Below are 12527 nucleotides of genomic sequence, written 5' to 3'. Positions count from 1 at the left end.
GCAGTGAAAGGGGGCGCCTGGTCCTGATCCCGGGGCGAGGTCACCAGGGGACTAGGCAAGACCCCGAAGTGTCGCCGGCGGGAGTTCAAATGCCAGTGCAGTCCCTAGAGGGAGAGGATTGGGGGGCGGGGGGGGACAGGGAAGGGCTTCTGAGGGAAGTTGATTCATTCATTTCACAAACGTTTTTTTGGATGCCTACCAGGTAGTAGGCTCTGGGGCAAGAGACGAGGCATAAAGCGGGTTTAGAAGTCGTTGCTGTTGTTCATCCTCACCCGATCCATTGATTTTTAGAGAGTGGAAGGGAGGGGCGGAGACAGAGAGAGAAACATGAATGTGAGAGAGACACACTCACACGTCCATTGGTTGCCTCCCTCATGTGCCCAGACTGGAATGGAACCGAGATCCTTCGGCCGGTCCGCAGGCCATGCTCTAACCACTGAACAAACCGGCTGGGGCCAGCAACCTTTCCTTTAACCCTCAACTACTGAAGGTCAGTTTGCAATTTAGGAAGGGTTTGACCTGGGTTATGGGGCTCTTCCTGGTGTTTCTGAGCTTGCATGAAATCTCGAGGACCCCAGCCAATCACTCCGCCTATCTTACTAATCAGAATGGGTGGAGCTTTTAAACTTATCCAACTTCGGAAGAGAGGCGTCCTTGTCACGGTTCCACTAATGCCTGTTAATAGCAACTTGAGCTCTTTGTGCTCCAAATGTCCCACATACTAGTACTCCATGAACCTGGTTGCCGGATGTCCTGGGAAGGTTCTTACGGTGCTTGCATGCTAGGATAACTACTGCTGGGTGGTTCCAGCCTGATTAGGTCACCAGGCACAGTGCCTCACCTCTCCCATCCAAGACCAAATCTGAACAATATGGAGAGGAGAACAAATACCACGAATTTGCAAAAGGAGACAGTTCTCAGAAAAAGTTGGGGGTTTTTTCCTCTTTTGTGTTCCTAACTGCACACGTGCATACGTACGTTATAAAAACAGAAAAGAGCACCATAAGGAAAAGGGATTTGAAAAGAGCAGGAAAGGAAGGGGCTGCTTGGATGAGCTTGGGGCCGAAGGGAACATGGGGGGGTGGGGGAGTGGGGGATGGGAGGGAGGCAGAGGAGAGGATAGCCTAGTTGAAGGGAAGGGGCAGAAGCAAAGGGACTGTCAGTCCTTCACTTGACCTGCCAGAATACAGTTTCTTTCAGTTTTCTTCCCCAAATCCAGCCCAAGTCTGCTAGTTAGCAGAAGCACATGACTTAACCTCTGATTTTCTTCATGTCAACTCAGCTTTCCCTGGGTAGTGACACAAAAAAAAAACCCTCCTAATTCCCAAGGTTCAGCTTCACCACTAGATGACACACCTCCTTCTCTCAAGATCTAGAAGCCCAAACAGATATTTCAAATTTTTTTTTTTAATCACATAACCAGGACATTCTGAACCCCCAAATTCCTACTTCTTCCACCATATCCATCCTCATAATCCAAACCAATTTGTTAAAAATATGTCATGGAAAAAGCTGTGCTTTGGAACCTAACAGTTTATATTAGTTATCTATCACTATGTAACTAATGACCCCAAAATTTAACAGCTTTTAAGCTATAATAACATTATCTCCTATTTTCTATCTGTCCAAAATTTAGGAGCCAATTAGCTGCATAGTTCTGGCTTGAGGTCTTTTGGGAGATTTCAGTCAGGGTATGGGCTATAGTCATCTGAAGGCTAGGCTGGTGCTGGAGAATCCACTTCCAAGATAATTCACCCACAAGTACTTGTTCACAAAAGGCCTCAGTTCCTCCCTATGGGTCTGCCCACAGGCTACTTGAGTACCCTTACAGCATGGCTACCGGCTCCCCGCCTCCCTCCTCCAGCACGTGATCCTAGAAAAAGAAGGGTAGAAGCTGCAATGTCTTTTATGATCCAGCTTTGAAAGTCATTCACCAGCATCTCTGCTACATTCTACTAAGTGCTCAGTCAGACCTAGTTAATGTGGGAGGGGAACTACAGAAGAGCATGAATACCAGTAGGCAAAAATCACTGGGGCCATCCTCAGTGGCTGAACGTCAACCTTCAGAACTGTGAAAATAGATATCTTATTCACCCTAAGGAAATTAATACAGTTGGATAAAAGGTGGCCCGTGTTATATAGTGGCAGAACATTTGACAGCAGTGTTGCCTGAGGTAATGTTAAAATTGGAAAGGGTATCTAATGAAAAATAGAAAGGCTATTTAATGATCTTGTGGATGTGACTAAGGAGATGTCCAATCAGAATGCTGAAATTGCTTTCCACTGGCTTTTTCTGTTTGTCTAAGACAAAATACAAGAAGTCAGTTGAATTAAAGAAGAAATTGTTCAATTTTCAGGAAGACTTTAGAGGGACTATAAAAGAGCCAAGAATTGCTAGTTCAAAAATAGACCTATTTCTAATCCCTAGTCTCTCCCAGTTTAAGACTCTCAAAGCAGGATAGGGACTAATAGCAAAGATTAAATTTGGCACACTTCAAGTAAAGTATGACGTCGGGATAAAAATTACCTCAAGATTTTTTTCAGCTCAGGGAACAGATGTAAAATTGAAGAGTATGCTTTAGATACACTCCCAATTAGACAAAAAGGCTCTATGATTTTTTAAAAATATATATTTGTATTAATTTCAGAGAGGAAGGGAAAAGGAGAGAGAGATAGAAACATCAATGATAAGAAAGAATCATCAATTGGCTGCCTCCTGCACGTCCCCACACTGGGGACTGAGCCCACAACCCAGGCATGTGCCCCAACCAGGAATCAAACTGTGACCTCCTGGTCTACAGGTCGACACTCAACCACCAAGCCACACCAGCCCTTAGGCACTGGCTTCAAGTGAATTCCATGAAAGGTTCATGATTTGTGGTAGCTGGGAGCTGGTGAGGACTGTGGTGGATAGTCTCCAAGATGCCTGCCATTAACTGTGTCCCTCCCATAGATCCACGCTGCATAATATACCAAGAGGTGAGGTCTAATTCCCCTCTTCTTGGATATGAGCTGGACTTAGTGTCATTTGGCAGGAGTGACAGCCTGGGATTTCTACAGCCAAGTCATAAAAAGTTTTACAGCTTTCATCAAGATTTCTTGGGACTCCCACTCTTTGAATTTTGATGTCATGCTGTGAGAAGTTCAACCCACATGGAAAGGCCATGTGGAGAGAGAGAACAGGCTGTCCAGACCCCAGCTATTTCAACCATACCAGCCCAGACATCGCACAAATGAGTGAAGGAGCCGTCTTGGACATTCTGGTCTCAGCAGACACTACATGGCAAAGAACCAAAACTCCAGACATATCACCCAAGTCAAGCTGTCCCTGCCATCTCCAGCCATTTGAGCCAACTAGCTAAGCCCCACACATTGGGAAATGAAGACAAACCATCCCCTCTGTGCCCTGCCCAGACTTCCCACCTACTGAATCATGAGCCCAATAAAAGCATTCATGTTTTATGCCACTAAGTTTTGAATAGTTTGTTATGTAGCATTAGGTAACCAAACAACAGTGGCAAGGTAATGTTTCCTTCCGGAACCCATCAAAGAAGATTCTAGCTTAGCCTACTCAGACTCTTCCCCTCCCCTGTCTTCGAACAAGAGTCCTACCTAACCAGACCAGTTCTTGAGCTGTTTTTTTGGCGTGTGTTTTTAATATGTCTTTGTTTATTTTTAGAGAGAGAGATCAACATGAGAGAGAAACACCAATCCATTGCCTCCCATATGCACCTCGATCAAGAATCAAACCCTCAACCTGGGTATGTGCTCTGACAGAGAATTGAACTGGCGACCTTTTCGTGCATGGACGATGCTAAACTAACTGAGCCACCAGCCAGGGCTGTTGTTATTGCTGTTGTTGTTGTTTGTCATGGAGAATTAGAAAGAAAAGAGGAGAGAATAAAGACCACAATGCAGGTTTTTTAGGGGAAGGGACAGTTGAGAAGAAAGGAAAAGCAGCTGTAGAGTGTGAAGGCAGAGGGTGAGAAAAGGGAGATTCTAGGAGATCTCATGGGAGACTAGCAGCTCTACTATGTTTGAAAGGTAATTCCTTGGGCTGGGCGGCCTATGCTCTTTCACTCAGGACTAGCTCAGCCAGGGCTAACATTTACGGCTTTCTGCGTCTTACAAATAAATGGCATCCTCCCCCTCCGCCTGTGGATTGCATTTCAGACTATCCTGTGTTTTCCTGCTAATGATGCAAAGAAGTATGGGCTGGTTGAAAGGGCGAGGACTGCGCCCTCCATCTTGCCCTGGGTCCTCCATTTTTGGGCAGAGCCATGTGCTTGGCGGGGCTTCTTTCTGGAAGAAGCCTCTGCTAGCCACACCCAGGATTTCTCTGGACTAACCAATGATAATCAAGGGAAGTGCACGCCATCACTATGACCACATCCTGTGTAATGAGACACCGACTCACGCCTGGCCAATTGGCGGGGCCCACAGTCCCCTCTCCTGCCCTTACTCCACCCCGCTATAACACTCCTCGTCCCATCAGGCTTCACTCTCTCTGCCACTGGGCTTACCGTTGCATCAGTGAGTGTGGTCGGGGAGCCGAACTAGTTCGAAATGAAGGACTCTTTGCTTTTGCATCAGACTCGCTGGCTCCCTGGTTGGCTCTTGGGAATCTTGAAATCTGGGCATAACACTGGTAAGTGAGTGTACACAGGTGAACATGCTGCTGTTAGGGACAGAAGCCCTAACAGAGTGACAGTGAGTCTGAGTCCTGAAGGGTGGGTTGCAGCTAACTAGGCAAAAATCGAGGAAGAACCTACAGACAAAGAACAGCCTGGATGAAACACCGTTTAGTCAAGAAACCCAAGGGAAGGCCAGTATGACTGGAGTGTGGAGAACAATGCTGAGCTGGGAGGAGAAATTAGAGAGGTCAAGCATCCGAGGCCTCATAAGACAGGAGCTCTGGGCTCATCAGTTAACTCTGCAGAGCTTCTGCCTCCCCCCAGGGTCTGAAATACCCGGGAATCAGTGGGCGCAATCTGGCAGCAAGAAGCACACACGCTGACCGATTATGCCTGGCGTGGGCAGATGTGGGAGTGGTGTCCCCCACACTGGCCACTCAGGAGCTGATAGCGTCCTCACTGCTACCATTACCCATAGCTTTCCCAGGGACAAGAGGGAGCTTCTGGTTCCACAGGAAGTGTCATAAGCCCATCCCCTGGGTTTAAGCAGAGCCTCCAAGAGTCGGGGCTGCCGCGTGTCCGCAGAGCCAGGTGAAATTGCAGTCTCCTCAACTGGCCTGTCTGCCTCCCGGGGTTGGGTTATTGTGAGGAACAAATAACAGCTGTGAACGTGTAATCACTAAAGCCCATCCAAGTGGGCGGGGCAGTGGGAATGAGCAAGAAGGAGGAGAATAATTGAGTTCTGATGCCGATTAGGACAAAGCTTCTGAGGCCCGAGGGGTGGGTGGTTTGCTCAAGATGCAAAAGCAGCAAAATCTGACCTTTTAATTATCAGTGTGACAGGGCTCACTCTGAAAGCCTCTCAGACTTCACTAGCTGAGCCCAGCGTTTTACGGAAAATCCCAGTTTAATGATCTTTCACTGAGACTGCGGCAGGATGGGAAGAAGCTAGGAAAATTCCTTGGCAAGTAGAATAGGGAAACCGAGACAGATAGTTAGACAGCAGTTTGCAGCCCGCTAGTAAATACCATTTTCCCTAAACACAAGGACACTTAAGAGGAAATGGTTTGGCCCTGGACAGTGTGTCTCAGTTGACTGAGCTTTGTGCATGCGGGAAGCAACTGATCCATATTTCTCTCACATCAATGCTTCGCTCTCTCCCTCTAAAATGTGTGTGTGTGTGTGTGTGTGTGTGTGTGTGTGTGTGTTTAAAAAAAAAAAAAAGAGTAAATGGTTTGCACTTCTCCCCAATCAGCAGGTAAATAGCTTAAATCACCCTATGCAGGGAGACAGATAGCAGAAATGCAATTAGTGCCATTTGCCAACCACGCCCAAGGACAGAGGAAGTTAAGGAAGTACATCTAATTTTGGCACATCAGCATAAAACTGATGAATAGTCTATTGAGACCTTCCCCCTAAGGCCTCCCCTCAACATGAAGGTCTCTCCCAGGGGCATGCCCTTGCCTTTCCCTCCCCCTTCTGCTCCTCTTCCCCCACAGGATTCATGCATCTCCTAACCATCAAGGGACCCCACAAGGCTTGCAACCAGGGAGGGCAGCAATGGGCAGTGGCAGTTCATCTTGGGCAACCCCCTGAACCTGTCCTCAAGGCCCCCTTTTCTCTGACTTTTTAAAAAAATTTATTTCAGAAAGGAAGGGAGAGGGGAAGAGAGATGGAAACATCAATGATGAGAGAGAATCATCCATTCGCTGCCTCCTGCATGCCCTACACTGGGGACTGAGACCACAACCCGGGCATGTGCCCCGTCCAGGAATTGAACTGTGACCTCCTGGTTCACGGTTGGATGCTCTACCACTTAGTGAGCCAAAGCAGCCCAGCCTAGGTTCATTTCCCCACCTAGTCCTTCTCCTACTACCCTGGGCCCTTCCTTGTGTCAGGGTCCCCAGCTTTACTAAACATCCTCTAAAATTCAACTGGACTCATGAAATTTTTCCTGCACAGTCAAGAAGCCACACACTGCCCGCCAGCCCGAGGCCGACCCCTAGGGCCAGGTCCCCTTTCTGGTAACAACACCAAGGCCAGATCTGAGGCATGGAAATCCGTCATCCTGACCCACTGAGGACAGCGATGAGGGTAGGCTTCTCAGAGGCGGAGTGGAGTCTTGAGAATCCGTGGGCAGCTGTCGAAGAGAAGGAAGGGCGTTCCAGAAAGAGGCAGTGACGCGTGCAGTAGTATGAAAGAAAGGGGAGGAAAAAGCATGTGGGAGGTGAAGGAGGAGGAGGAATGTACAATGGTGGTTTTGATTATGTGATATTGCGATTTATCATAGGAAATATATTTCATCTTTGTTCCTGGCCCAGATCTCCCAAACCCCTTGGAATTCCCTAAGTGGTGAGAGGATAAAGGTGTCTATTGTTATGTTAATGGTGTAGCTTCGGGAAGCACCTAAGGGTGGGGGTGGTTGACGGGAGTAACCCAGGACTACGGGTTGGAACTTTCAGTCCCACCCCTTTGACCTCTGGGGAGGAGGTGGGGCTGGAGGTTGGATCGATCACTGCTGGCCAATGACGTAATCAATGATGCCCTTGTAATGAAGCCTCCATAGAAATCCGAGACAGAGAGCTTCTGGCTTGGTGGACTGAACATGAAGTATGGTAGCAACCATCTCAGGTAGAAACTGTAGTTTAACTAACCCTGCTGTTTGGCTTAACAATAGAAAAGTTATTTTGATTTTCTGAATTGTATACATCATCCCATTCGATTGAATGACTATCCCATTGATTGTTATCTTACTGGTTTTAGAAAGCACATTCTTCTGTACCTAGGAAACAGGACAGCACAATTATAATTCCTGACAACTCAGTGGTCTCGAGACCCAAGGGCTCTAGATAATGTGTTCCTGTCAACCCAGCGGTCCCAGATAATATGTTTCTATCATCTCAGTGATCCGGGGACCCAAAACTGTAATTAACATGCTTAATTCTGCTTCTGTAAACTGCTTTTTTATGAACCAGGTTCCTCATTCCAAACCCTGGGATGTAATCAATACCTTTGTGATTTTTGCCTATATAAACCTGGTTTTTCAACCATCTTATTACTATGAGATTTGGGAATGACCCCTCATAGTCCTGGATTGCAATAAATGTGACTCTTTAATTCGACTTCTTGAGGCGTCCTTCTGTGATTCGCGGGGTACATTACAACAAACACTTCCACGTGCCAGGCCCCAAACTCCACGGAAACAGAAGCTTCTGTGTCTGGGACCTCCCCTATGCATCTCTCCATCTGGCTGTTCCTTCCTACCCTTTAATTATATCCTTTGTAACCTAATAAGTCACCTGGTTTCCTGAGTCCTGTGAGCTGCTCCAGCAAATCAAAGATTGGCCCTGGGAACCTCTGATTTCTAGCCGGTCGGGCAGGAGCACAGATAATAATAACCGGTGCTTAGATGCGATTGGCATCTGGAGCCCTGGGCAGTCTTGTGAGACTGAGCCCTTCCCTTGTGCGAGCTGATGCTACAGCCAGATAGTGTCAGAGCTGACTCCCGCTGGTGTTGGAGACTTGCTTGGTGTGAGAAAAAGACCCGCACATCAGAACTGGTGTCAGACACATAGGCTAAGAAGTCTGGTCTTTGCAGTCAGAAAGCTGACCCAAGAGAAAGGTGATTTTCAGGAGAAACTAAATCCAAAAGCCAGGCAGACCCTCTAAATAAGTACTGAAATCTGAAAGGACTAGACAGAGAGGAGAGGAATCTGCAGAAATCAGAGAAAGTGAACAAAGTCCAAAACCAAGGGTGGGAGGCAGAGCCTGAAAAGGGGCCTGGTTTGTACCTGGTGCCTGAGGTCAAAAGCAGAGTGTGGTCTGAGGGTTATGGGTAATGTCCAGCCCAGGTGTGTCATACAAGTAGATGAGATGAGCAAGAGAAAGTAGAAAGTAAGCTAAAACTAGCGTAGAATCCCAGCAAACACCAAAACTTAAGGAGTGGCTTAAAGAGAGGTTCGTGAAAGAGGCTGAGAAAGTGCCCCAACTCCTAGCACCCTTCTCAGGCCCACTCTCCCTTCATCATGCCCCGCATTCCTGAGCTAATTCATATATATATTGATTTTAGAAAGAGAAAAATGTGTATGCACACTGAAGGAGAAAGAGAGAAAAATCAATCGGTTGCCTCCTGTACACATACAACCTGGGTATGTGCCCTGATAATACATACCCACACCCCAACTGGGGAGTGAACCCACAATCTGGATTTGTGCCCTGGCCCGAAATTGAACCTGAGACCTTTTGGTGTGCACTTCATACACAAAATGTACTTAACAGAAGAAGCAAAGCAGTGCCCTGGCCAGTGTGGCTCAGTTAGTCGGCCTTGTCCAGTGCCCCGAAAGGTTGCGGGTTGATTCTAGGTCAGGACACATGCCCAGGTTTCGGGTGCCCATACCCAAGGGCACATACCCAGTTGAAGTGCATGCAGGAGGCAACCAAACGAAGTTACACTTTCACATCAGTTTTTCTCTCTCCCTCTTTTTCCACTCCCTCTAAAAATATATATATATATATAAATTAAAAATAAATAAATAGATAAATACAAATTTTAAAACATCATATAAAAAAACAGAAGAAGCAAAACAGCCAAAAATATTAACACCTACTTTGAAAATTAATAAGAACTGAAATATATCTTACATTTATCCTCCTTTTGTATTATAACTACCTTCCCATATACTTTTTCAAAACTTTTTACTTTTTTTTTTTAAATATATATTTTATTGATTTTTTACAGAGAGGAAGGGAGAGAGATAGAGAGTTAGAAACATCGATGAGAGAGAAACATCGATCAGCTGCCTCCTGCACACCCCCTATTGGGGATGTGCCCGCAACCCAGGTACATGCCCTTGACCGGAATCGAACCTGGGACCCTTCAGTCCGCAGGCCGACGCTCCATCCACTGAGCCAAACCGGTTTCGGCAAAACTTTTTACTTTGACACATGGAATTTTGCAAATGTTATAATTAACTTTAATTATTCTTCCTTTTTAAAATATTTTTATTGATTTCAGACAGGAAGGGAGAGAAGAGAGAGATAGAAATCAATGATGAGAATCATTAATTGGCTGCCTCTTGCATGTCCCCTACTATGAATTGAACCTGTAACCTGGCATGTCCCCTGATCAGGAATCGAACCATGACCTCCTGGTTCATAGGTCAATGCTCAACCACTGAGCCATGCCAGCCGGGCTATTTTTTCTTTTTTAATGTTCAAAAATTTTTTTATGTTCAAAATTTTTTGTTTCATGGCCAGTAAAAATGCTGTTATACAGGTTTCATTGTACACACTATTTCAAACATTTTTTGAAAACATCCTTTTTCTTTGATGTGACAAGCCCTTCCTGATTTTTCCCAGTTCCCAGACATGGAATTGGCTGTGCTTTTACAAGCTTTGTTTTCTTTTTAAGGAGCATGTTAGAATAAAAAATCTGGTTGTTGCGTGTGCAAATAAATTTGGTAGTGAGTAAAGTTGTTTCCAGGTGATAAACCTGAAGAATATTTTTATTTTTTAAACCCATCATTTTGCATCAAAACTTTCCATTTTTATCCAACTTTAAATTATTTTTGTTCTAATATAAAAATATACTTCCCTAGTATACCACATATTTCCTTAATTTTTAACTCCTCACCAAATCTATGATTTGTAACCTTTTTCTTTAAATCTCTATTTAAATCATCTATCATCATTCCGAAATCTCTTCATTGATGCAAATTTGTTTGCATTCTTTTTTTTTTTTTTGGCCCAAGATAAATTTAGTGCTCAACTGTAAGAAAGACTTTCCAGTTAGCTGTTCTATTCTATAACTTAGCTATTTATAAATGACCTGTTTTCTGCTTCAATTGTAATCCTTTTTTGGAAGAATCTAGGTATAAATATAAACTAAATGCACAGTTTAGTGTTGTATCAAATAAAAATTGATAACAAAGCAAATCTGATACATATTTTATGAGTTGTTATTGTAATAAGATAATTAAGCATGTATGGGAAAAGTTTGCATAAATGACGGTAATTATATACCTGAAGTTAGTATGTCAAGGGTTAGATCAGTGGTTCTCAACCTTCCTTATGCCACGACCCTTTAATATAGTTCCTCATGTTGTGGTGACCCCCAATTTCATTGTTACAAATTGAACATAATTAAAGCATAGTGATTAATCACAAAAACAATACGTAATTATATATGTGTTTTTCCGCTGGTCTTAGGCGACCCCTGTGAAAGGGTCATTCAACCCCCAAAGGGGTCGCGACCCACAGGTTGAGAACCGCTGGGTTAGATGATGGGAGAGATGGGGAAAGAACAGGAAGCTACTCTGGGCACCCACTGAACAGTTGCTAAATGGTTTCTTTTTAAAAAATATTTTTATTGATTTCAGAGAGGAAGGGAGAGAGCGAGAAACATCAGTGATAAGAGATTGGCTGCCTTCTGCACGCCCCCACACTGGGGATTGAGCCCACAATCCGGGCATGTGCCCTCGACCAGACTTGAACCTGTGACCCTTTAGTCCACAGGCCTAGACTCTATCCACTGAGCCAAACCAGCAAGGGTGCTAAATCGTTTCTTAGCAGCACCCACAGGGCCTGGCCTCCTCAAATCTGCAGAAGGGGCAGGACCTCCACCCAACTATAGGCCCAGGAGAGGAAAGGCCCACCTGCATGTTCATCATTGTATCCCTGCACCTGGTATAATACCTGATGCAGAGAAGATGCTCAATGCTTATTTGTGAAACAAAGAAAGGAAAGAAGGAAGGAAGGAAGGGAGGGAGGGAGGGAGAGAGGGAGGGCATGCCTAATATATAAGACACATTTTATATTTCCGTCACTTCAAACAATTGGGTCAGTATAAAACAGGGGCAGTACAACCAATTATATAATACTAACTGAGCAAAACTTTAAAAAAAACATTATTTCAGCCCTAACTGGTTTGGCTCAGTAGATAAAGCATCGGCCTGCGGACTGAAGGGTCCTGGGCTCAATTCCGGTCAAGGACACATACCCAGGTTGCAGGCTCAATTCCCAGTAGGGGACACGCAGAAGGCAACCGATCAATGATTCTCTCTCATCATCAATGTTTCTCTCTCTCTCTCTCTCCCTCTCCCTTCCTCTCTGAAATTAATAATAAAAATAATTTAAAAAAACAAAAAACATCATTTCAGGAAATCTCTGAAAGTTATAGGTATGACAAGTACCACTGATAGAACAAGTAAAGTTTAATGATAAAAGGGGTCCAGCCTCCATATAGTATATGATTCCATTTGTACGGAATGTCCAGAATAGGCAAATCCATACAGACAGAAAGTAGATTAGTGGCTGCCTAGGGCTTGGAGTAAGGGGGAAATGGAGAGTGACCACGAATGGGTTTCTTATTGGAGTGACAAAAATGTCTAAAATGGATTGTGGTGATGGTGGCACAACTCTGTGAATAAACTAAAAACCACTGGATTGTGTACTTTAAACAGTGAATTGTATGCTATGTGAATTTTATCTGAAAGCTGCTACAATGGGTGAGCAGCTTGATGCATGTAGCTCAGATTTAGAAGGTCCCACCAAATCCCCTGCTCCAGCCAAGAACCCATTATCAATAACCCCGATCTACATCAATATCCGGCCCTAACTGGTTTGGCTCAGTGGACAGAGTGTTGGCCTGTGGTCTGAAAGGTCCCAGGTTCAATTCCGGTCGAGGGCATGTACCTTGGTTGTTGGCACATCCCCAATAGGAGGTGTGCAGGAGGCAGCTGGTCGATGTTTCTCTCTCATCGATGTTTCTAACTCTCTATCCGTCTCCCTTCCTTTCTGTAAAAAATCAATAAAATATATATATTTTAAAATAACCTGAAATGAACAACCCACAATCTTGGCCAGTATGAGATGGTGTTATTTTAATTTGGGGTG

This window comes from Myotis myotis, unplaced genomic scaffold (genome assembly GCF_014108235.1).
Source record: "Myotis myotis isolate mMyoMyo1 unplaced genomic scaffold, mMyoMyo1.p scaffold_m19_p_10, whole genome shotgun sequence".
NCBI lineage: Eukaryota > Metazoa > Chordata > Mammalia > Chiroptera > Vespertilionidae > Myotis > Myotis myotis.
This window is presented reverse-complemented; position numbering follows the sequence as displayed.